At 39.9% G+C, this 26,237-nt stretch overlaps 1 long non-coding RNA gene across 1 annotated transcript in view; it reads right to left on the reverse strand.

Moving 5' to 3' along the window:
• LOC148107838 (uncharacterized) overlaps positions 1–25,716 on the reverse strand; it is a 173,922-nt gene extending 148,206 nt beyond the window's left edge. The window contains exon 1 of the long non-coding RNA XR_015721507.1: positions 25,637–25,716. This is a non-coding gene — a long non-coding RNA (uncharacterized LOC148107838). The remainder of the gene's footprint in view (positions 1–25,636) is intronic.
• Positions 25,717–26,237: the final 521 nt, after the last annotated feature.

Consider the following 26,237-nt stretch of genomic DNA (forward strand, 5'->3'; position numbering starts at 1 on the left):
CCACTATCTATTTCTTCAGCCCCCTTTCAGCGCCCTGTCATTACTGAATAGAACATTTGACTACATTACTTCCTTCACTTGACAGAGATCCCTTGTGTTCTGTAAACTTGCCATTTCCACGTTATACTACCCCTATATAAAATCTTGCACAACGACTTCAGCTCAAAATTCCATCTGCTATATGCCAAGTAGAAATAAGCATCCTCTGTTGCTTCTAAAGCAAAATTTTTCACACATCATTTAAAATTTGATGGCTGGCCCAATACTGAGGAATTTGCCTGACATGTATGTACCAGAGCTGGTCTGTTGAAATCCATATTCCTAAGAGGACTCTTCCCAACTGTACATCTTTGACCACCAGTGAAAATCATTTCACCATGGCCCTTTGAACTCAGGGGCTTGCACCTTCCTCAAAGAGTTTTAATGGCATAGCTGCAAGCGGTCTCTGAATAGGGAGTTCTTGATTTTCCATCCCAGTAAATTGTTCCACAGCAGCACTGTTAGCGTAAATATTCCCATTTATGCTAACATATTTTATCAGCTACTAAATTGGCTTTTTGGAAAGAGGAAGGTGTTCAAGAAAGAAATCACAGAAAGTTGCCTCCTTGTTTGGAAGTCTCAAGGGGAATCATTCTGATCCTCTCTTGTCTGTCTTCTCACAGGTCACGATACACAACTTTGGCTCCCTTTTCCTTTTGGGGAAATGAATACGTGAAACATCAAGATTTAGCTAATACAATTGATTAGAAAGAGATGTTGGGGCACGCACTGGGATTTATTTCCCCTCATTCTGTAAGGCCCAAATCCACATGAGGCTTCTTCGTCACTCAGTATGTGCATGGGGGAGTTGTGAGAAGAGGGTAGGTGCACAAGTGGATATGGGTGGCTGTGCCAACAGTTCTTAACATTCAGTTCTTCCTATCAAGAACCAGGTTTCATCTTTTTCCTTAAGAAAGAGAAAAAGGAAAAAAACACACACACAGAGAAATCATCCAGTGTCTTAGAATCCCAGCCAGACTAGCGGATTAACTGGATTTCTTAAGCAATAATTGGCCTATATCCATACTCTCTGATGAGGGAAACAAAGGCAAGAGAAACATAGTTTAAATTACATCTCCTTACAGCTTGCGGCCACTGACAGATCCCTGAAACAGCAGAGCGTGACCTTCCTCAAGGAAACCATGGCTGTCTTACTGTCTTCGTGTTTGTGTCTTATTAAAGACTTCAAGTCACCTTATCGTAACAGCAGCTGGCCCCTCAAGGTCCTGAAAGCCTTGCTTCCAAATTCCTTAGAGACTTACGTTATCCCTAACCCCTACTAATGAAAAAGTATATAATCAGTCACCCCTCACAATCCCAGTGCAGCTCTTTCTGCCCACGGGTCCTGTCCCTAGGCTATAATAAAATCGTCTTTTTGCACCAAAAACATCTCAAGAATTCTTTCTTGGCTGTTCGCTGATGAACCCAAAAACTTCCAAATTTCATCACTGTCCATCCCTCCCTCTCTTATTATCCCCTCTACTGTTTTCCGTCATGAAAACAAAGACTCAATTTTACAAAAGTTAAATTTAACAAAAGAAATGCAACACGCAAGGTATTTAAGTGACAAAAATGATACGCAGGTGGAAAGAAGAAAAGCACTTTATTTTTATAGCCCTTTTTCCAATCCTCTATTCTAACATTTAGCATACTGAATGGTAAATAAATAGAATGCGATGGCTTGCCCACCTGCGTTTGATAAATGATGGATTGTAACGACCATGGAATGTTTCATAATGGCATGAAGAACTGATCTCAGTGCTGAACAATTATTAAGAATTGGATAATCCAGATGTAGAGAGCAACCTGAATAAATACCGGGAGGGAAGGAACTTTGCTCACCAGTGGGACAGTGTTGTGTGCTGGTCTCAGCCTATCACAAACCAGTACTGTGGCTGGACTAGACTGTGATTCTTACAACAATTGCAAGACGGCCCCAGAAATAACCATTAGGAAATGGCGAGGGGGTGAGGGGGAGTATTACTCACAAGTCCCGGAGCTAGGAGAGAGGCACAGCTGAGGGCACCGGCCTGGAGAGGGGGACTTTCTGAGAGCTTGGGAGAGAGGTGGGGCGAGCCTGGGGTTCTGCTTTCACTGAGGTCAAGGGTGGGCGTGGGCTCTCTCTTTATTGGTGAATTTAAAACAGGAGAGCAGGAATTTAAGGCTCGGGAGGAAGGGGAGAAAAAAAACCCAAGCAGTTCAAAGGGTCAGTCTTTGAAATCAACCAAGATCTCTAAAGCAAAAGGAGTTTAGGGGGAGGCGGAGGCGGCTTACTCTTTATCTAGCCTTGCGGCTGGCCCTCTGTTTATCTAAGATAGCCACCTTTGAAGTGCATGCCTGAGCAATCAGAGCTTAAATCAAGTACTTGCATTACACAAAAGAAAAACCAACTGTTGGAGTTGACACCACAGACAGTAGATTAGCCCGGAAGTGGGGGGTGGGGTGGTTAGAATCTGTCTTCTCCAGCCAATTTCATCTCGGTGGTACATTCTTTTCTGGTAAGGAAAAATAATTTACAGTCTTTTCTACTTTTATTTTCTGACCCCCATACCTGTAGCGAATGATTCAGGTCCTTTGGGTTCCTGGTGACCATCCATTATATGGAGGTTACAAAGGAATGTGAGTAAATAAAAGGAAAATCTGGAAGGACACATTTGTCACAGCTCAATTGAAGTCTTATTTAGGGGGCGCCTGGGTGAAGCAGTCAGTTAAGCGTCCAACTCTTGGTTTGCACTCAGGTTGTGATCCCAGGGTCATGATCTCAGTGAGATCGAGCCCCCCATCAAGCCCCATATCGAGGCGGCGCTCAGCATGGAATCTGCTCGAGTTTCTCTCTCCCTCTCCCTCTGCCCCTCCTGCTCGTGCTCTTTCTCTCTCTAAAAGAAATAAATAAATCTTTTTAAAAAGCCTTATTTAATAGGAAATAAAGTTATTTCGTTAAAACAGCTTCATTATTTATTGAGAAAATGTAAATAATGTGGGAAAATACTTTATGGATAACTTGGGAGACACTGCCTTGCTAATGGCAACAAACTTTCTTGTAGTAAAATGTCATCTGGCATGTTATCATTTAAAACTCAGTAATTAAAAAAAAAACACCTAATAGGACATTTAATGTAATACCAGAGTCAGGGGAATAAATGTCACTTGGGTGCAGAAAACAAGATCTCTTCTGGCATCTATCATTTAATTTGGTTTTGCCTCAATCCTAGCCCTTAAAAAGTGAAAAGCCCCTAATCACAATCTCTAAATCTACTTAGGAAGCTTCTGTGCTTCAGTAATTTCCTATTCTATAGCAAGTGCTGTTAGTATCTCTGAGATACTCTGAGCCTCCACAGAAACTTGGGTAAAAGTCATTTCTTTAACCAGTTTGTATTCACTGAGCACTTACTATGTGCTGAGTCTTGCAGGTCTCTGAGGGGCTGAGAAAAATGGCAATGGTGAAAAAAAAGGTCAAGTGGGACTCAGATGTCCACAGTCTTGACCTTGTCTGAGCCCTCCCAACCTGAGACTGAGTTTGAACTTAGTGTCCCTTTTTCAAAGCATCTCAAGGCATGTCATGATATTGTGAAGGCATTATCCTGTCTTCCGGGGCATCCCCTGGACACCTTGGCAAACCCTCAACTGTTCCTTCTTTCTCATGCTGCCTTCATGGCACACATTTCATGGGTCAGTGCATCTTCTCAACCTTCTTCAGAAGGTGCTATATCAGCAGTTCCTGCTCTCTGTCCCCGCAGCCAAAGGCCTTGCCTCATGCTTTTCTTCTCATTGACCTAGACTCTTACTGTCTATTCTTCCTAATGGGTCTCTCAGCCCCTTCTCCTGGTAAAGAAAAAAATGTGTGTGGGTATATATGTGTGTGTGCGTTTGCAGAGAATATTAATTTTACAACAAATAAACTGGAAGGGAATTGCCATTTATCCCTGATCTCACTATTCATTTATTTATTCATTCAACAAATTCAATGCCTAGTTCCTGTTCTTGGCACTAGGAAATAATAATGAGTAAGACAAAAATGATCCTTACCAATACGTAGCTCACAGTCCAACTTAGACACCTAAATATATAAAACCTAACTCTCTTCTTTCACTGAGAAACCTACAAGTATATTTGTTGCTACTAGAACAGAAATTTGCCCTAAATCTGCCTGACAGCCCACTTACACTTAATAATTCCCTAGATTACACCTAGACTTAGAGTGTAAGTGCCTAGGGGTCAACAGTGTTAAATAACCTCACGAAATTACTTCAGGTAATTGGAACTAATAATAATATATTATTTAATAATTATTTTTGCATTACTGTTCTTAATAAGGTAAAGATATCTATCATATGGAGTTGTTAGTGTGAATAATAAATGTGTGTATAAATCCGTGATATCCAGCATGCAGTAGACGCTCAAAAATGTCGAAACAAAAAATGTTTTCACATTTTTTCTTCTTGTTAGGACTCATCAAAAAAGCATTAGCTATCTCAAGTATTGCTACAAAATATCTCAGAAATGCTACCGTGTTTCATCAAATTATACTCTTTAAATAGGTCAGCCTGTAGTAATTTTGATAACACTTTTAATATTAAAATGGTTGCAGAATTAATTATCAAGCTTTTGATTAAAAGATCAAATACTTTTTTTCACCCTGTCCTATTCTTGATTCATAAGAGTAAAGGGTCTCCGAGGAGGCTGTATCCTCTGCACCCCGTTCAGATCAGTCTATAGCTTATAAGAAAATAAGGAAGCTCATAAGCAATATACATGAGTGCATTTGCCTGAGCTTCAAATGCCTAGAACTAAGGCTGCTGGAACATATTTCTTATTGGTTTTAGACAGAAGGATGAGATTTGAAATCCTCTACTTTTCTTTTCTATTATAAAGGCAAGTTAGTTCATTACACAGATTTCTCTCTACTTTGTCGGATTCTGCTTCTGGCAAGTTGCCCACATTGGAGAAGGTTCAGAGTAATACCTGCTATCCCAGGGTCTGTGTTTCTCTGAGTTTTCCTAATCACTTGGCATCCCTTGCTGTCCTGAACTTTCCTCATTCCCTCTAGCAGAGACGTGCTCTCCCATTAAAGACATGGCGTATTTTGACACTCCAGGTTTCACATGTGGTACAACCTGCCTTCACGGCCGCACCTTCCCCTAATCCCATTCCCAAATAGTCACGTCACTTGGCAAATGACATTCATCATCTGTGCATCGTGCCTTACAAGGTCTGTGGCTGCTAGAGGAGACATCGCTAGAAAAAATCTAACACTCGTGTTGATCTGCAGGCGTCTGTCATGGCCTGGCAGCCATGGCCATGGGCAGGAATCCAAATACAGAACAAGAGGGCAACTTGCCATTTTAGCAGATGGACCTGCAGCGAAATAGCCAAGAGCTTCATAACAAGCACCACGGACGTGGAGGCAGAACGGGACATGCAGCCAATAACATTCAGTTGGCTCTTTATCTGTTGCTTAGAAACCTCAGATTCAGGAGCAATGTCCTTTCTAATTATGACTTGAGCTGGGGACGTTCCCATCGTAAGAACTAGGATCTGTGACTGTCATGGATACGTGTGGGCAGCAGGAGGCCAGCTGGATCTCTGAAACCAATAGAGCAGCTATAAAATCCACACTGGGGATGAGAATGGCCTCTCCTGGAGCCAAGTCAGCAAATGCAGTCTGGTTGTCAGAGCTAAGAGGTAAGAAATAAAGATGGATCATTGCGTGCTTGTGTTCTTTTCCTCTGCTTTCACTCAGTGTGAGCAGGAAAACCAAGTGAGGCACAAACTAGTCAAGAACAAACCCTTCCTGTAATGGCAGGCCAGATTGCGCTCATCTGAGTCAGTCTAGAAAGAATAGAAAAGCAAATGAGAGAGACAAGCAAATGAAAGAGACTGGACACCGAACCAAGATGTTAAAGAATGTGTAGAGTATCGTGAGGCTTGGACTCAGAAGTCAAATCATGTAAGTCCGATCCCAGTACCCCACTTAATTTGTAACTATGGCCAGGTTACTAGAATTCAGAGCTGCTCCCGCCTTTGTTTTAGAGATCTTGGTTAATTTCCATAAGTAACTATTTGGGTCACTTGCCTTTTCTCTTTTCACACTTTAAATTCCCACTCTTGTGTTTTAAATTGACCAATAAAGAATGAGCCAGTGAAACCCTAGGCCCTCACCTTGACCCCAGTAAAAGTAGAACCCCAGGCTTGAGTTTTTCTCCTTCTCTCCCCATTCCCTGGAACATCACTGTGTGGCCCCAGGTGTGCCATGCAATTTACAGGACTTGTACAAAATAAACCTTGAGTTTTCAAAGTTTCCTAATAGGTGTTGCTGAGAGTGTCTTGCAATCATAATAAGAACAAGGGCACCTGGCTGGCCCAGTCGGTGGAGCATGAGACTCTTGATCTTAGGGTTGTAGGTTCAAGACCCACATTTGGTGTAACGATTACTTAAAAATAAAAAACAAAAAATGATCTTAAAAAAAAAAATAGAACCACAAGGGCAAGTCCAGTCGCAACATTGGTTATCGATATACTGAGACGAGCACAAAACACTACTACATCGCACAACATCCAGTACAAGTACCAACAATCCAAAAAACTATCGCCTCCCTTCTAGATTATTGAAATAGGCTTTCCCCTTCTTTTTCTGTCTCTTAAAAAGGTAACTATTTTTTATGTTTCTGCTTTATCTCCTTTATTGGCTTCTTAGCTCTACCTTTTGTATGATTTTTTTCAATCACTGCTCTAGGGGTTACAGTACCCATCTTCGACTTACCATGGCCTAGCTTCGTATAATATGATAGCACTTCGAGTACAGTGCAAGAAACTTAAAACAATAAATCTTCATTTCCTCCCTCATCTCCTTTGTGGTCTTGTGATCATACATTTCACATCTACATAATTATAAATCTTCTTAGGTGTGGTGGGGTTTTTTTTTGTTTTTTTGTTTTTGGGGGGATTTCTTTTGCTTTACACAGTCAACTATTTTTAAAGACATTAAAAATGAGAAAAATTGTATTTTATTATTTCTCACATACTTACTATTTTCCATGTTCTTCATTCCTTTGTGTAGATTCTTACGTACATTCCTTAAGTAAAATTAGAATAAGAATAGTCCCCAAAATTACAGAGTTGCAGCCAGAAATAAATGACACAATGAGTGTAAAGCACTTTGCATACATTTTGTCATATAGTACATGTGTATTAAATATTAGCTTCTATTAATTTCTTACAAAGAAATACAGCAGATATAGAAAAAAAAATGTAGCTTGAGAGTGAAAAGGGTTTACTACCAAAGAAAGGGGTATCTACAGTAATCTCAAAATTAAAAAGAAGGAAAAGAATAAGCACTGTGTCAAGAGTATAAAGACAGACGTTTAAGTCCTGGGATTTTCCATGTTACTCTAGGTCTTGTTTGTGTTAGTCAGTGTTCTCCAAAGAATTAGAACCAACAGGATACACACACACACACATATATACATATATATACATATATATATATACACACATACATATACATGCATATAGAGATAAGAGAAGATTTATTACAGGAATTGGCGCACATGGTTATGGAGGCCAAGAAGCCCTGTGATCTGTCATCTGCAAGCTAAAGAACCAAGAACACAGGTGGTATAATTCAGTCGGAGTCTGGAGCCCTGAGAATCAGGGGAGGGATAATGTAAGCCCCAGACTGAGTTCAAAGGCTGGGAACCAGGAGCACCAATGTCAGAGGGCAAAAGAAGTTGGGTATCTCAACTCCAGGAGAAAGAATTCACTCTTCTTCCACCTTTTTTGCTCTATACAAGCCCTCCAAGATTGGATGATACCCATCTGCATCAGTGAGGGCAATCTTTACTCAGCCTACTGATTCAAATGCTAATCTCTTCCAAAAACACTCTCACATACACTCAGAATTAATGTTTTACAGCTATCCGGGCATCGCTTAGTCCAATCAAGTTACACATAAAGTTAACCATCCCAATATTATTAATGGAAGTCTTACAGCCATAAATAAAAAGAACAGAAATGTCTACTCCAGATGTCACTGATTGTCATCAATTTTGAATCAAATAAAGATGAAAATAATGCAGACAGAGGTACATTGGTTAAGCATGAACCCCTAGATATGCAGAGAAAGAGGCAGGGCTAGAATTTCAGATCCTTGACCCCATGCCCCGTTCTCTCTGCACAGTCTCAGAACTGATACAGCCCTTCCGAAGTCCGGATCAATGATGGCACTTCACATTCTGGTCATGAGAATAGCCCTCTCTGTACATGTGGGATGTTTTGCTGCTGGCTGACGAGCACAAAGCTACACTGAGCAAAACCCACATATCTCCCTTGAGGTCAATGATATTGACATTTTCTGCTTGATTTGGAGGTGCTTTATCCGCAAGCACAGTAAATCTGATTTAGTCTCTTTCTCCATATCACTGATAATTCTCACTTTGGCAGGAGCATGTGTCGTGCCAGAGAAACAAAGGGAGGAAGAGGAACTAGATTCTGAGATACGAGTGTGATACATGATGAAGGATCCTATAGTTCAGCTCTTGGTTTGTTTGGTGTTTTTCACCTAGAATGAGGTTACCTTCAAAGAAACTTGGAAATAAATTAAAAAACACAATAGATCAAATGCCACCCGAACAGGTATTTATCACCTTCTTAGCTGGCTTACTAAATAGTTTGTTCAACCAACTGTGCAAACTTAGTCACAAAATCCCCTTTGTATTTGGTGACATAGGATAGGGGAGGCTGTTGGGGAAGAAAAACAACAAAATTCATATTAATGAGAAAATTCAGAGTGTTTTTAGAAACGAGGTAAAAAACTAATTGAGAGATATGGAAATAGCCATTGCTTTTTCTCACAGGGCCCTTTGGGTCTTAGGGGTTTCCAGTCATAGTTCATGGAACATCATAAATGTAGACAGAGCTTCAAAACCAGATTTGCAAAGAAGCACACAATGAGAGCTTCAGCCTGTCCCCTTCCTCCCATTTGTAGTGAATAAATCTTTAAAAAAATCTTTTGTGTCACTGAATTTAATATTCAGAATCAAGCTGGCTTCCAGATATGTAAGCCAATACATTCTTCTTTTAGCTTCAAGAGTTTATTTCTGTGGCTTTTGACTAAAAGAGAACTAATATGGTATATACTGGCGTCTTTCATGATCATAATCTCTAGGACCATGTTTTTCCATTGTAAAATAAATAGAAATCAATTTGTTTCTGATACTAGGGGACGTGATTTAGACAAAACCATTTAAGAATATGGGATGGAGGCCATCTTTAAACCATCTTTAAACCCATTTTTATTGTCTTTAAAAGAACACTGAGGAACCAAGCCCAGGAGACACAGCAGAGACATAGCAATGAATATTGGCCCTCTTACTGTTTAGACTATCCTCCTCTCTCTACTCTTACTACCAGTTTTGATTAAAGTCGATGAGAGGTTATTTCATTAGTTGCATTTGTTCTATGTAAGCAATGGTCATGGCAGGATTATTTTGCTCTAGAAGTGAAGCAGAGCAATATTTTGAAATATTAATCAATGGTTTTCCCATGATATTTCTCATTATCTAACCCCTTCTCCTCATTAAAGCAAGTGGACATCTCGTCTTTACTATTACAGGAATGAGATAACGCAGCAAAATGCCGAGTTCAGTTTGTAGCCTTTGAGCTGTAAAAGTCTAGAAGGAAGAAAATCAGAGGGAATTGGAGAGAACTGAGAAGTGGAAGAGATTCCTGAGAAAAGCGCCCCCAGAAACACTCAAGTACAAGTACTGTGTGATACATGTTTGATACAGCCCCTTGCCCTCCCCCCGCAATGTCCAAGCTTCAGAGTAGGCAGGACGAGCAGTCAATGGGGTTCCATGCTCCCAGGAGGGGCTCTGAGGCAGCAGAGAGTCAGACCTGGAGCAAAGGAGAGCACAGTAACAATCTGCAGGACTGATGACCCAGAACCAGACCAGATGACTGACATCACAGAAGACGTCCTCATGGACGGATGACAGTCAGAAATCAGACGTCACTGTGCCCTACAACATGAGTTACAGAGTTTAGCCAGCATCCTGGGGGGAAGGGGCAGGACCTTGAACTGATTGAGATCTTAGTTCCTGTCATCAGGGGAATGAGGTCTTGAAACAGAATTATGTTGAGTTATAGAAAAACAAAGGTTCTGTTTTAGAAGAACTAAAACTTGAGGGTAGGCAACGATTCATACTCATTACTGAAATGTTAAAAATACTTTTTCAGAGTAATGGAAGCAACAAAAACATTTCAATCATTTATTTGATATTTACATTTGACATCATGGATCACCAAACTTAAGGTTTTCTGTTAAATAAAAAAACTCTTTTGTTGAAGACAGCACCCAAGTTTATGTCAGCCGTGGACTCCACAGCCCTGCGTCTCTTGGACTTGTGCCTGGGGATATTTCCTCCTCAATTTACCAAAGAATTCTCGATTCCAGGCTGGCAGAGCATAAAGGTTAACAAGCCAGAGGGAAGGCTAAGCTAAAGGTGGCCCACTCGGTATTCCTATCATATGACTGTCAACTCCAAACCCACCCACATCTTCAACGGAGTGTGGGCAGAACCCATCTGGATGGGAAGCAAGGCGTGAAGTAGAGGAAAGCAACTCCCTGCGCTCCAGGTCAGCATTGCCTACCACAAAGAAAAGACATCTTTGCTTTATCCAGCTATGATGACACATTTTCCTTTTCTTCATTTTAAGAACACAAAATAGGGGTGTCTGGGTGGCTCCGTCAGTTAAGCGTCTGCCTTCAGCTCAGGTCATGATCCCAGGGTTCTGGGATCGAGCCTGGCTAGGGCTCCCTGCTCAGGGAAGTGTCTGCTTCTCCCTCTGCCCCTCCCCCCACTTGTACTCTCTCTTGCGATCTCTCAAATAAATAAACCCTTTAAAAAAAAGAACACAAAATACGCATCAGGAGACACGCTAGCTGCTTTACGTGTGTCGTCTCATTTAATCCGCACGTCGGCACTGTGTGGTAGGTTTTATTATTCCCATTTTCAAATGAGGTGAGAGAAGCTCAGAGCGATTTAGTGACTGATCAGGTCATACAACTAATAAGGAGAAACTTGTTACAAGGTATAAATTGTGGCTTGATGACTTAGTATTAGCAAAAAATTGTTAAGTGCTATTTGTGTGATTTCCGTGAGCAACGCTCACCCTTACTATTCTTTGGTCAAGAATCCCCAGTCCCCACATATTCATACAGCTGGCTTTTCTCATTTTCAGGTCTAAGCCAAACTAAATTACTTCCTAAGAAAGACTGACCCTATGATGTTATCTAAAGCAAAAAAGTAGCCCCCAGTCCCCAGCCTCTATGACATCATTGTTGTTGGCCATTTTATCACTCCCTGAAATGATTTTTTCCCATCTATTTCCATCTCCTCCAGGTTTTTGACTTCTGTTCTTGTGTCTTTACCCTAATATCACAGTAGCCAGAATGATGCTTTGAAAATGTAAGGCAATGATGAAATTCCTCCTCTCAAGCTCCTCTGAGTCTTCCCACATCACTCAGAGTAAAATTCCAAGTCCCTGTTCAGTCCGATCTCTGAGCACCTCTCTCCACTTTCCCCAACTCACTCAGCCCCAATCACTGCTTCCTGAACAGACTTCAGAGTCTCAGCCTCTGCAATTTTTCTACTTGGGACAGTATTTCCTCAGGTCTCCTCACTCCTCGTTCTCTCATTTCCTTCAAGTCACTGTTCATTATACTGGTTGCCTAAAATAATAAAAAGTAACATAATATCTCTTCACTTTTAACCACGGTCCCTTTATAGGCATCTTGCAAGACTAATTACTTGTTTGAGTCTATTGACCTTGAAGGACACAGGCATTTAAAGGAAGAAGTAAGAATTTATTCATCTTGCTCTTTCTAGAAAAAATAAAAATTAAAAAAAAAAAAAGATTTAGGGACGTGTGGGTGGCTCAGTCAGTTCAGGTCATGATCTTAGGGTCCTGGGATGAGTCCAGCATGGGCTCCCTGGTCAGTGGGGAGCCTGCCTCTCCCTCTCTCTCTGCCCCTCCCCCCACTCATTTTCCTTCTCTCTTTCTCTCTCTGATAAATAAATAAATAAAATCTTTAAAAAAAAGCTTTAATCTATCCCCTAGTGGTCAAAGATTTAAATAATCTCATTTGGCTTTTTTACCTTTCTATTTGTCTTTCATTTCTGTAAGCTGCTGTCATATATTTCCTTCATTCGTTCATTTACTCATTCATTTACTTTTTTATTCAATGTACATTTTTGAGTACGTATGAAGTATTCAGCAATGGCTACAAAAATGAGCAAGACCAGGTTCCCGTCCTCAAAGACCTTGAAAATCTGGAGAGAGACATTCCTCCAGATTATTAGGAGGGACACTGCCCTATGCCACCTGGCGTTTCCAGAGGGGAATTCTGCATTAAACTATTCCAAAAACTCATTCTCAGTCTTACAAAGTAAAAAGGGCTTTCTGGAACCTCACTTTCAGGGGGCCAGTATAATAAAAGACATTCTACACTAAGGAAATTCATAGTATTCATATGGTAATGGAACCAACAAGAGTTCTTTTCTTGGTGAGTCACAGAAACTCTAGCAGGTGAGATGTCATACAAAGAAAACTTTATTTGTGGTAAATAAGGAGATCGTGAGGAATAGCTTTCAAAGCTGTGACTCCGCAAGAGAAGGTGAATGGGTACCTTTCGTTTAAGGTTAGAATGAATATTTAGACAGGGAAGCCTTGTCATTGGTATGCTGGGGCCTGAGCCTCCTCCTTGGGTGGAGGGTTTTGTATTCTAATGACTTAAAAGTAATTGCAGCCCAGGGGTTGCTCAATGGTCCATCGGCACCAGGCACCGGTCAGGGGTTTAGCTCAAAGGGCTGGGGTGGTCTGGGCTGGCTGGCAGTCTCGTCAGGGCAGTTGCTTCCCCCGAAGGGTGGTTTCAGGTTTCTTTTGCCTGCGTTAGGAGGTAAGCTGGAAAGAAGAGCTTAAGGAAAATCATAAGACAAAGGTTAGTGAATACAAGCAAGTGGGCTGTCAAGGTCAGGTCTCGGGGTCTAGGTGGTGACAATACCTAATAGCACACTCATCTTTATACTCGTAAGTTTCTCAATAGAGTTTTGACTATGGTGCCGTACGTTTCTGAATTCAGCGTTCAGTATTAACCCAGCCTGCTGCGTAATTGATACCTTTGATAAAACTGAAGGAGCACAGTAGGAGAGGGGCAAGAGCTAAATTTGGGCTCTTTTTGTTTGTGATGCTATGTAGCTAAGTGGTAATTCTCTTCCGAATCTCTTCCTGGGTAGAAAGAGCTAAGAGAGAGTAGAAGAAATTAAGGCTGGATCACAGGAATCATTGACACGTATTTTTCTTTCAACTGAAATTAATTTGTGACAAACAATTGCATTTAATGTCGGTGAAAAAGGACTGCAAGTAATTCAGAAACTCAGTTTATTTGAGTACGCTGGGTTATGAACACACAGAGGAGGCAATGCTTGGTTCTACTGGGGTAGAGTAGGCAGTAACTACAGAATCTAGAATTATGAAGGTTCTGAAATATGGTTTCATTGCGTTGTAATTTCTGGGTGACAGGTTACTATAAAATACTGCCATATAAATAATAGTATATTGTGTGAATATGTTTATGGGTGTGTACACTGTGAAAGTTTACGAGGGTGCATTAATTTCAATTTGCATCCTTGGGACAGCTAGTTAGTACTTGAAGTACTGCAATCAAAAATCCACATTCCAAAGTGACTATGCCAGCATTTCAAATATTTAGTCTACATATATTCAAATAATACAGGGGTTAATTTACAAAAGACATGTTAATTTTCCCCCAGTGGTAAAAATAAGTGGCATTCACACCTCTTGTTGACTAGAAATATTTCACAAACTCCAATTCCTTTTCATGAACCAGATACAAAAACCTACCAAGCACTGTTGCTTGTGCTTCACGCCTTCAAAGCAACTCTTCTGGGCTAGAACTTGTTTGGGACCTGGGTCTCCCTGGCCTAATGAATATTCCTATGCCTTCACCAATTAGAAGGTTGTTGATGTGGAGTCCATTTCAGAAAGAACCGTTGGAGCATGGTACAGTGCCCGAGGTCATAGAGGGTCACATTACAAGAATGATAGTCTTTGTGTCTGCTCAGCAGTGAATATACAAGCAGTGAAAACATTTGGTAAGAGGCTTACGTTCTTGTGATATCCCACAGACAGTGGGGTTGTGAACGAGAAAATATATAATAGCCCCTGTCTCTAACCTCAGGGCCTTTCAGGGCAGACTGCCTTACTGATTTAACTCAGCTCCCAGCGAGCCTCCCCAAGGGACCACTGTCTTTAATCTACTCTGAATATTAACTTAGGGGAAGAGGAGCTACAACAAACACCCGCTTCAACTGCAAAATGTTTTACAGTCTTAGAAATCATTTTAAACCCCCACAACCACCTGAGACAGCTCTGAGGGACCATCTTCCTTGAAAAGCGTCTGGGGTACGGTGGACATAACATAATCTAGATTAGACCTATCTCAATTATTATGCAAGAAAACCTAGTGTAGAAGGTTTGTGATTGGGACCGTAAGAAATGAGAGTACCAAGAGATACCCTTTTAAGGGTCTGTTAAAATAAGCTCGGACCAACCCACGGTTATTTAAATATGTAATCTCAGAGAAGCACATTTTTGGTTTAATGTTTCTATAGAACAAACACCATCTATTTGTTGTCCCAATTTCATAGGCTCTATTAGTGGTGCTTAATAGGAACAAATGAATAAATAGAATGGAATTTCGAAGCACCTTAAATCTTCATAAAGTTTATCTGCTTCCAAAATGACATAATTAGAGGAGCTAAGGGCAGGCAGAAAGAGAATGAGATTGCTCCCTTAAGGTAATTGGTGTGTGATTATTACTTAGTAGGAAATTGTGTGTTGCGTAATTTTCTTATTATTCATTGCTGCCACTTCATTTTAATCTGAAAAAGGTTGAACGAATTAAAAAAAAAACAATAAATTCCTAAAATGCCAAATTTTCCTAATGGCAGTAAACATCTTTAGATGTGTTGATAATCAGTAAAATATATTTTGAGCTTTGAAGGTGGGGGTTACATTGAACATCATCTCTAATGAGGGATTTAAGTTAAACTGAGTGTGCGGACGCAGAACAAACAAATAAAAGCACATTGCACCCACGAAGAGCACAATTGGTTAGCTACTGGTTAGCCAGTAGGTACAGTCAGTCTAGAATGGCAAATGGAAGAATTCCATTCTGGAAACTGATTTATTTTATTTATCTACAATGCTCAAATCAACTACATAATCAGGGAATCTCAACTTTACTGGAAAGCAGTGTATTAGGGTTCTCCAGAAAAATAGAATCAATAGGATGTATACAAATATATGTGAGGGGAAATTTGCTATAGGAATTGGCTTATGCAATTCAAAGGGCCGAGAAGTCTGCCATCTGCACGCTTAACCAGGAAAGCCAGTGGTGTAATTCAGCTTGAGACCCAGGAGCACTGATATCTGAGGACAGGAAAAGATGGATGTCTCAGCATAAAGAGAAATTCTCCCCTCCTTTCTTGGCTTTTTTGTTTGTCAGGCCCCTCCATGAATTGGATGCTGCCCACCACATTGATGAGGTGGTCCTCTTTACTTAGTCTACTAATTCAAATGCTAATCTCTTCTGGAAACACCCTCACAGACTTAGGGGGAAATAATGCTTTACCAGCCATCTGGGCATCCTTTAGCCCAGTCAGAATGACACATAATGTTAACCATCACCGATAGTGTAAAGCCTAGAATGGATGCGATTGTCCACATAATTTAAATTTGAAAGAGAAACACAAGCACACATTTTAGCCTAAAATAATTGGAGATAGAGGTTCTAAATGTTTTGAATAAATAAATCGAATTTCTCTCTTTCACAGGCAATCAGAATAGTTTTTGTGATTATTCTGGTACAGTGACTTATTTAGACATTCAAAACAGCCATGCCTCCATTCATATGTAGACAGGGTTCCCAGATTCTATTATCTTTCAGATCCGGAACAATTGCTTTCAATCTTGAAAATTCAATTGCGGTAGTTTTAGGATGTTGAGACTTTTCCCTCTGTCCATGTTAACTTTGCTTTTAAATAAACTGAATCTTGTGATTAAAGGTGGACAATGAGAAGAGCTGCCAATCCTTCTGTTATGTTTGCTTTGATTATTGTTGTTCCTGTTGCTGTGGACAAAAATAGGGCCATACTGGGAGTTGATTTAGTGTTTTATGGAGTCTTTCACACGGATATTGGTGGTGTATAGAATATCAAGTGTCTTATTTACATGACATCTCCCAACCCACCCCCTCTCTACCCATTTCAGGGAAAAGTAAACCCTCGTTCTTTGAACTGTAGCAGCAGAACTACCATGGTCCTACATGACCGGACCTCTGCTTCAACTTCTTGTTCCAGGGAAGTAGTGAGACACATACTGAGCCAATCTGAGCCCTCACCTGGGATTTTTGGTATTCAGAAAGAGTGGTAGCTGCTGGCGGCAGAAGCTTAAAAACGTGAAACTCAGAAACTGTTGTGGCCATGTCAGTTATCACTCAGTAAAACTCTGCCTACAGTAGAAGAAAATGGAGCTCACCCAGTAGGAGAAAAGAGGAGAGAGAATCTTGAAAGTCAATGAGACTCAGTTCTATTCCTTCCCCAGATTTGTGTCAAAGCATTTTTTTTTTGATTCTTTGAGCCAATGCATTTCCCACTTCAACCTTGAGTTTAGCTTGCTGATTTGCAGCTAAGCTAATACAAATTGACATACAATATCTGATTTTTTAAATCAATACCAGCATAAACCAAAGATAGCACATTTATTACCACATGGAAAGAAATCTCCTAAATCACATTTCAATCTACTCTAAAGCTTACAAATAAACAAGATGAATCTTATTACATACCTCCCTCACCAAAAAATGGGCTATTTAGTACTCTATATCTGATTGAGCTAACCTATAGTCTAAATATGTAATTAGGATTTTCAAAATACTGTTGGTCTGGATTTCATTCTATAGTGTTTTAAATCTGTACAGGTTTAAAATCTTTAATATCTAGGGGTGCCTGGGTAGCTCGGTTGGTTGAGCATCTGACTCTTGGCTTCAGCTCAGGTCGTGGTCTCATGGGTTCTGGGAGTGGGCCATGCATCAGGCTCCGCACTCGGCGGAGACTCTACTTGGGGATTCTCTCCCGCTGCCCGTCCTCCCACTCACACGCTTGCTTGGGTGTTCTCTCTCTCCGAAATGCATAAATAAATCTTTTTAAAAAATCTTTAATATCAAGCTTGTTTTCGCCTCAGGGCATTTTCACAAGCTGTTTCCTCTCTCTGGAATACTCTTGCCCACATACTTTCATGGCTCATTCTTCCTCATTAAAGTCTTAGTAAAATATCACTGTCTTTGAGAGACTCTCTCTTATCTCTCCACAAAGTAGTAGATTTTTCCTATCTCTAGTTAAATTCTATTATGTTACCCTGTTTTGTTTTCATTATAGCCTTTTCTGAAATTCTGTTTCTTGTTTCTTTCATTTCTACTTTAACTAGAATATAAACTCCACGAGTAAAGAAACACATCGGCCTTGTTTATAAAGCACCCAGAGCAGTGCCTGGCACTGTAGTCATTCAATAAATATATGAAGAAAGGAAGGAAGGAAGGAAGGAAGGAAGGAAGGAAGGAAGGAAGGAAGGAAGGAAGGAAGGAAGGAAGTTAGGAAGGAAGGAGGGAAGGAAGGATCTGAATGCTTTTTTCTAAGCACTTGGCCAGTTGAAATCAGAGCATCACAAAATTAAACTCGGTTGATGAGTTTTTGTTCGTTGGGTCATTTGTTCTTGTTTCTGCTAAACAGAAATGACTTCCATATTGGGAATGCGTCTGGGAATATTATTCAGGATCATCAGCTGGTTATCAGCAAGGCTCTGAGGGGCAACACCTTTTGAAGCGCCACATTTTCAGTGTATGGATTTCCATCTTAAAATTCCAAAAGCTGCATTTCCTTATTCATCCTAACGTGATCCAATTTTCAGTGGAAACAGAACACCAAGTTAATCACACAAAACCATTTTAGCAACTAAAATGCTGCTGCATTGCCTAATAATAGATGAACATAGTGTTTGTATTCCATTCCAGCATCCCGTCCTCCCCCCACTGCATACCTAACCTCGCGTCCTACCAGTATATTAGTGTCGAGCAAGCCAAATGATTAATCAAGCCATTTCTTGATAAGCACAAAATCCAGAGAAACACGTTGGTTGTAGGAAGCAACTGAGACCTCAGCAAATGCATTGTATCGAACTTATCTATAACCAGGAATAGCATACCAGAGATACACTAGCTTAGGTCCTTCTGATCCAGTATCTTCCTTTCCTGGGAAATACTGAATACACACTTTCAAACTCTTTTCTCTATGTAAGGCAATGTCTCACATTTTTTGCCCTTTTGTGTATTCATATTACATCCCTATTTGCCGCTAGCTCTGTCTTTTAGAGTTTAATTAACCTAACTAACTCCCATGGTATGGAGCACCCCATGACTTCAGTCTACACAAACTAATTTTAATAGTCACCTTTTTAAAAAAGCCTAACGAAGTACTTATGATCTTAGATATAATGGAACACAAGCAAAACCCCCCCAAAAACCAAAAGCCAAAATTCTAACACTAAAGAGATTTGTAACTGTATAGGTAACCTTCCAATTAGTGAGAAGAGGGTAATCATAGAATTGGAGAACTTCGAAATCATTGAATCAAGATTTCAGTTGTGTATATGTATGTGTGTTTGTGAAATTCTTCCTTGAAAGGGAGATTTGTATGGGAATATAATGTGTAAAACAAATAAAAATGGCTCAGAGGCAACATCAGTGCAAATATAGAGTAAGAAGTTCCAAAAATTTGTCCTTTCATAAAAGCAATAAAATAAATGGCAAAAATCATCAGAACCAACTTTTGAAGAACACTGAAAATTACCTAAAGCCTTATAACAACCCAGAAAACATTTATTCAAGAAAGACAACTGAATCCACAATTGGGTTTCTGTCATTGCATTATAAAGGGTCCTGAATTCATAAGTTGCCTGAATATAAAGGGTCCTATATACTCTGATGAAACTTTCAAAGACCTATTAGAGTAAAGGAAACAAAGCATAACCAACCAGCCTCATCAAGGTAGGATCTAGGGAGGAAGCATCCATGAGCCAGGCCTTGAGCATTGTATAAGGTGGGGACTTGTTTTTCTTTGTAAAGAGTTAAATATAATAACTCAACAGCAATTTATCCTCAAAAAGCATAAGCGATACTAAGGGAAAGGGAAAAGGGAGGTCCCCGATATCTCTCTACACTAATTGCTGTATTTCTTATTTCCCAATAATAGGGTTTTGGTATTTTATATGGTTCTTGCCAAGTCCCCACGGACTTAAGAAGGGATCCTGAAGTTCTCCATGTCAAAAGTTCTCTCCTACTCAGTTATTCAAAGTTGATCAGATTCTAGGGAACTAACTGATGCTAAGCAAACTCACTAGAGATTGATTAGTAACTTGAAAACTAATTTCTTGATTTATAATTAGAAACGTTATTGCTTCATGGACCATAATTTTCAAGTCAAGTGTAGAGTGCATTCTTTTCCTAGCAGGCAAGTTTTCTTGGGAACTGAATTAATATGAGAAAGTTGCTTGGTAAGTATGGAGATGAAGGAAAGGAAATATTATGATCTTAATGAATTTATAATTAATTGCTTTCTCTTCTCTCTGTGGATAGCTCTTGACTTATTTGTTCATTCCACAAACAATTTACTCAGCATCTAGAAGTTGCTGAATAATTAGTTCCTTAGTCATGTTAAAATATATGAAAGCTGGCCTCTGTCATTAGTAGGAGGACAAATGTGGAACCAGCATTAATCAAGACGTTAGGATGTGCCAGGCCTTATACCAGGTGATTTATATCCATATCTCTTTGAATTTCCATAGCAAACTCTATGAGAAATTTGGATTTTATTTTGCCCTTTGAAAATGAGAAGTATTTTTTTAAAGGAAAAAATGCAATTTAAGCAACTTTCCCAAGATCGCAGAACTAAGTAGTTTCATGATTGTATATATTTGTCAAAACTCATTAAATCATACACTTAATTGGGGATTATATAATATATAAATTATACCTCAATAATACTGATTAAAGGAAACCATGCCAGAAGGCAGAGGATTTGGGAAGACAAATTTTTGAGAAAGGCTCTTACATGCTCTGAATTCCCAAACCCCCAAACAAGGGAAAAAACCCAGAACAGTACCTATTTTGCCTCAAGTCTCCTTAAGGTAGCTTCTGTGGCATCACTTAGAGAAAAAGAAATATATTTCTTGCAGTTCCCCCAGATGATTTGGTCTATGTGATGGTTAATTTTACTTGTTAACTTGGCTAGGCTATGGAGCCCAGTTGCTTGATCAACCATCAGTCTAGATTTTGCTGTGAAGATTTTTTTAAAAATTCGACTAACATTCAAATCAGTAGATTTTGAGTAAAGCAGATCACCCTCCATAACATGGGTGGGTCTCATCCAATCAGTTAAGGGCCTTAAGAACAAAGACTGAAGTTTCCCAAAGAAAGAATTCTGCCTCCAGACTACAACACAGAAATTCTGCCTGAGTTACCAGCCTTCAGACTCAAGACCAGAATATCAAGTCTTACCTGAATCTCTAGATTGCCACCTTACCCTATGGATTTCAGACTTGCTAGGCACCGTAGTCGTGTGAGCCAATTCCTTAAAATCTTTCTCTCTCTCTCTTTCCATATGTCTATACCTATATCTATATCTATATCCTATTGGTGCCGTTTTTTTTGGAGAACCTTGACTAATACAGATTTTGGTACCCAGAGTGGTTCTAGAGAACCAGAATGTTAAGGCTGAGTGTTCTGAATTGGGAAACCTAAATGCAATGGGGATAATTGTATCCCAGCATGCCAGGGGCTGAATGGAGGCATTTAATTGCTGAAGGCAAGATGAGTGTGGTTACTTTAATAGAAAGCAGAGTCAAAATAGTAATCAGAATAGTTTGACGCAGAGATACCTATGACATTGGTGAATTGATCATGGTATTCCTAGGAGTGAAATGTATGGGCAGTCCACAAAATTCTTACTCGATCTCTAAAAGTGGAAGAGTTCACGGTCAAATAAACAAAAGTCTAACATGAATCACAGAAGCAAATTTGAACTATTCCCAAACATGAGCCGGTTTACAGATCCAGAACCCATGAATGAAGGGAAATCGAGGTTTCCTTGAGGAAGGACCCAGTATGCTGCCAAAGATTCATACTGTTAATCTCTCTCCCAGCTTTCCCCAAAGGCAAGGTCTTTTACCAAGGTGACTAGTGTATTGGGAATAATCAGAATTTTTAGGGGTTACTGGACCGAGGCTCTGAACTGACACTAATTTAAGAAGACACTAATTTAAGAAGACCCCACATGTCTCTATGATCCATTAGTCTGAGTAAGGCTTATGGAATTCAGGTGATCAGTGGAGTTTTAGCTTAGGTTTATCTCACAGGGATCTGGTGAATCACTGTGATTGTTCATTTTATGTGTCAACCTGGCTGGCCACAGTGCCCAGATAGCTGGTCAAGCATTACTCCAGATGTTTCTGTGAGGGTATTTTTGGTTGAGATTGACATTTAAATCCATGGACTTTGAGTAAAGCAAAGTACCCTCCACAGTACAGATGGGCTTCTGAGCAAGAGGGAATTCTGCCAATAGCCTGCTATCAGAGTTCATGTGCAAATCAGCTCTTCCTGGTTTGCCTGCAGACTGCCTTTGGACTTGAACACAACTCATACCTAAGTCTCCAGCCTGCCAGCCTCCCCTGTCGGGATTGGACTCACTAAGTCTCCATAATCACATGAGCCAATTCTTAAAAAAAAGAAAAAAAACAAAACAAAACAAAAAAGAATCAAGATATTCTTGATTCTTTCTTCTTTTCATATATCTGACTTGTCAGAAAATCTCATTGGTTGCTATCTTCAATGAACATCCAGAATTCTCTACTCTTAATGTTTCTAGTGGAGTCTAAACCATCACCTTCTCTCACCTATATTATTGCCTCCTATTGGAGGCAGTATCTCCTATTGGTTCTGTTTCTGTTTCTCTGGATAACTGTAATGCAGTCCCCAAACCCACCCATCCAAATCCATCTTGTTTTGGAATACATAATTGGAATAGCAACTGACAGAATCCCAACATTAATTCCTTGATCTATGGAGTTCATGCTATTATGGTAGGAAAGGCCAAGTGAAAGCCACTAGAACTGCCTGCACCTATGAAAATAGTAAACTCAAAGCAATATCCCATGACTCGGGGAGTTGCAGAGATTAGTGCTATCATCCTACTGGCTCTGTTTTTCTGGGAACTCTAACACAGTCTGACTCACCCCTGAGAGTATAAAGCAGACTATATTAGCAGGATAGAAATGGTTTGGCCTGCATCTCCAATTTGTTGGGACAAGGAATGAATGTTTTCCATGGGTCAGAGGTGTACCTTGTGGTCATCTCTGTCCTAATGAATAGAGCTACATAAGGACAGAGGCATCACAGCAACAAGAAGCTAGAGTGGACAATGGATTGCTAAGAGTGCGAGAAGGAGCCAACAGCATCCACCCAGAAAACAGATCCATTTTCCAGTTCAAAGGAACTGTGGAAGAATAGTCCCTAGTAAGGGAAACTTTCAATATGCCTAAGAAAGTACATTACCTAATCCAATCCATAAATATTTATGGAGTTCCTAGACGGAGTTAAGTAGTTTGGGGTGCTACAGATACATAACACACAAGACAAACATAAATCATTGCCCTCATAGAACTTCTGCGTTGTTGGGGGTGGGGGTTGGGGACACGTGATAAATATGAAAATAAAAGTAAGAACCAAGGGGATCAGAAATGCCAGGGTAGACAGGGTAGGTATCATTGAGAAGGTAATAATCTGAGCAAAAATGTGAAAGATGAGATGAAGTAAGTCACAGAGACATGAGCAAGGAAGAGACAGAGCATTCCGAGTAGAGGAAACAGTCAGTACGAAGACACAAAATGTGGAAATTTTTCTAGCATGTTAGGGAATAAGAAAAAGGTCAAGGTGTCTGTTGCTAAGTTAGTGGGGAAATTTAATGATAGATCAAAGAGATCATGGGGTCCAGATTATGTTCGCCTTGTAAGCCATTGGAATAACTTTGGCTTTTGCTGTTGAGTAAAACAGAGGTTTGTTTCAGGGTTGAACTGGAGTCACAGTGCCTACTCATTAAGAATAAAGGGGTAAGGGTGGAGAAAAGGAGACTAGGTAGGAGGCAATAATATAGGTGAAAGAAGGTGATGGACTAGAAACAGTAGGAGTAGAGAATTCCAGATGTTCATTGAAGGTAGCAACCAATAAGATTTTCTGATAAGTCAGATATATGTAAAGAAGAAAGAATCAAGAATGACTCCACAGATTTTGGCCTTATAATTGGAAGGAAGCTTTCTTGAGATGGGGTAGACGGCAAATGGAAGAAGTTTTTTGCAGGGGAGAGTTTTTTGTTTGGTTTTTTTGTTTGGTTTTGTTTTGTTTATAAAGGTTTTATTTATTTATTTATTTATTTATTTATTTATTTATTTATTTATTTGACAGAGAGAGACAGCCAGCGAGAGAGGGAACACAAGCAGGGGGAGTGGGAGAGGAAGAAGCAGGCTCCCATCGGAGAAGCCCGATGTGGGGCTCAATCCCAGAACACTGGGATCACGCCCTGAGCTGAAGGCAGACGCTTAACGACTGAGCCACCCAGGCGCCCCTGTTTTGTTTTTTTGAGAGAGAGAGAGAGAGACAGAAAATCTTAAGCAGGCTCCATGCTCAGTACGGAACTGGATGCGGGGCTTGCTCTCACGAGCCTGAGATCATGACCTGAGCTGAAATCAAGAGTCAGAGGCTTAACTGACTGAGCCACCCATATGCCCCTGCAGGGAAGAGTTTAGTTCAGACTTGATGTCTTAGATTTAAGATGAGTGTCAGAAATCCAAATGGGCATGCTGAATAGGCAACTAGAAATATAAATCTAGAGGTTAAGGGAGAAATCCAAGCTAGTCATACGAATTTGGGACTCATTATCATAAATGTGATTTCACATGAAGATATCACACCGTTTAAAACTGCCTTGTGCCCTTAACCCTTCCTGCTGTTGTGTGAAAGACAGAAGAGGTGAGTGGAATAAAGGAGCAAGAGCTAACTACACCCCCATTCTTGAAGACTACCACTGTCTTTGCTTTGGGGTCACAGACAGGTGAAGTTGAGTCCTCCCTTTGAATGAAAATTGAAATGTTTAATTAATATCTTGGATTGGACTATCTAATCTCTGAATTAAAGCTGCTTGCAAATTCAGGGAGTCATAAATCTATTTATTATTTGAGTATACTGAATGAAGTCATGGGAAATGTTCAAGTTTTGATCCAAGGTCATAGAAATATTTCCCCTAGTGAATACAGTTGGAAAGGGCATTTAGACAAAAAAACAAATTTCTCATCACTATTACAGCATAGCAATTGCAATAATAATTAGTTTGTGCATTAAAATCTTTTTCACGTATCCACTTAAGTTAATCCTTTTTTCTATAACCACATAAAGAAAGGTGTCTATTGGTGTCTAGATGAAAAAAGCTTCCAATTATGAAGGAGTTTGCTAAGGATGAAGCTTTTATGAATGTGTGAATGGGTGAAGCTTAAGATTTCTGTGATGTTCCCAGCTCAACACTGAACAAATTCTGATAACCAATTGCTCTCCATTGATATTTCCATTTTTACTGCAACCACAGAAATAAATGCCCTTGATTAGGTGCTTCAAAAAATAGACCCAGTGATAAGGCAAGCTGCTTACAAAGGTATTTGACTAGCTTAGACCCTTACTTTTATGCAGACACAGCTCATCAGCTCAGCCGATAAGCTATGGCACTAAGTTGTAGGTTGAAATGTCATGATGGTATACAACATCTTACTTGATGACTCAAAAAGCTCCCTGACTTAATTTACTTCAATTTTCCCCTTTTATAGCATAGTTCTCTTCTGAAAAGACCATCAGACTTTATGACTCTATTAGAGGTGGAAATTATACACGTTGCTTTTACAAAGCACATAGAGAAAGCATCAGGTGTCAAGATCTAAAAAAGGGCTGTCAGGATGATTTTGCATTAACTGGTGTTCTGGCTGCTTGAAGCAGCCTAAAAATATTCACCAGCATGCAAGCCCAACGGCCCAGACACACATAAGAAGATGAAGCAGAGCCAGAGGCCAGCTATTTGTTATTTAAATAGAACATTAACGTAATAGAAGGTATTTGCTTGTTTCAGCAAGACTACTATCATAAACTTTGCAGAGTAATACCTTGCCTTTAATAGCACAGCTCAGGAGTCATTATGGGCAGCAGCCACAATATGTCTAGCATAGTAATGGATGGCAGTTCAAGCCAGACTTTCCCATCCCATATTACCATTTTAGGAAGTTTCTAAAGGTGACCCGGAATGTTAAATATCAGGCACTCTACCATAGCACTGAGTTCAAAAACAGATTGAGACAGCAAGAGTGATGCACTCACCCAGGATAGTGTCAGCTTGCAGGACAGTAAGTTCCCAGGGTCTGGCCAGGATTTAGTTACTCGGTCTCATCTCTCCTTGGCCTCTGATTATAGAAAATGAGGCAAAGCCATTCCCTCAAGGATAGTCGAAATGTCTGCTTATGTTCAATCAAAGGTAAACGTGTGCAAGGTATGGAAGGCTCAGACAAGGTATCAGCCTCGTTAAAAATGTCTTTGTGTTCACTTGGTCCATGAGAATTGCTCCTACTCTCTTCTCTCTTTACAGAATGTTTGTTTCTTTATAGTAGCACATTTTCCTTAGAAAACATAAGCATTTAAAAAGAAAAAAAATGAAAGTTTCCCATAATGCCTCCAACCCAAGAAAACTGCCATTAGTATTTTGGTGTTACTTCTAGTATTGAATTATTTACTATAAATAAGAACATATAGTGTGTGTGTCTCACATAAATAAGGACATATATGAACATATATGCACACACAATAATGGTAAAACTATGACAGCACTGGGGATTTTTTCTACAAATTTCTCCACATTAAATACAAAACATTACTTCAAATTACATCCTATCCATATACTACACTTTGTCAAACCAAACTAAAT

Source organism: Ursus americanus, chromosome 24, assembly GCF_024610735.1.
Source record: "Ursus americanus isolate L20-20 chromosome 24, mUrsAme1.1.p, whole genome shotgun sequence".
NCBI classification, from domain to species: domain Eukaryota; kingdom Metazoa; phylum Chordata; class Mammalia; order Carnivora; family Ursidae; genus Ursus; species Ursus americanus.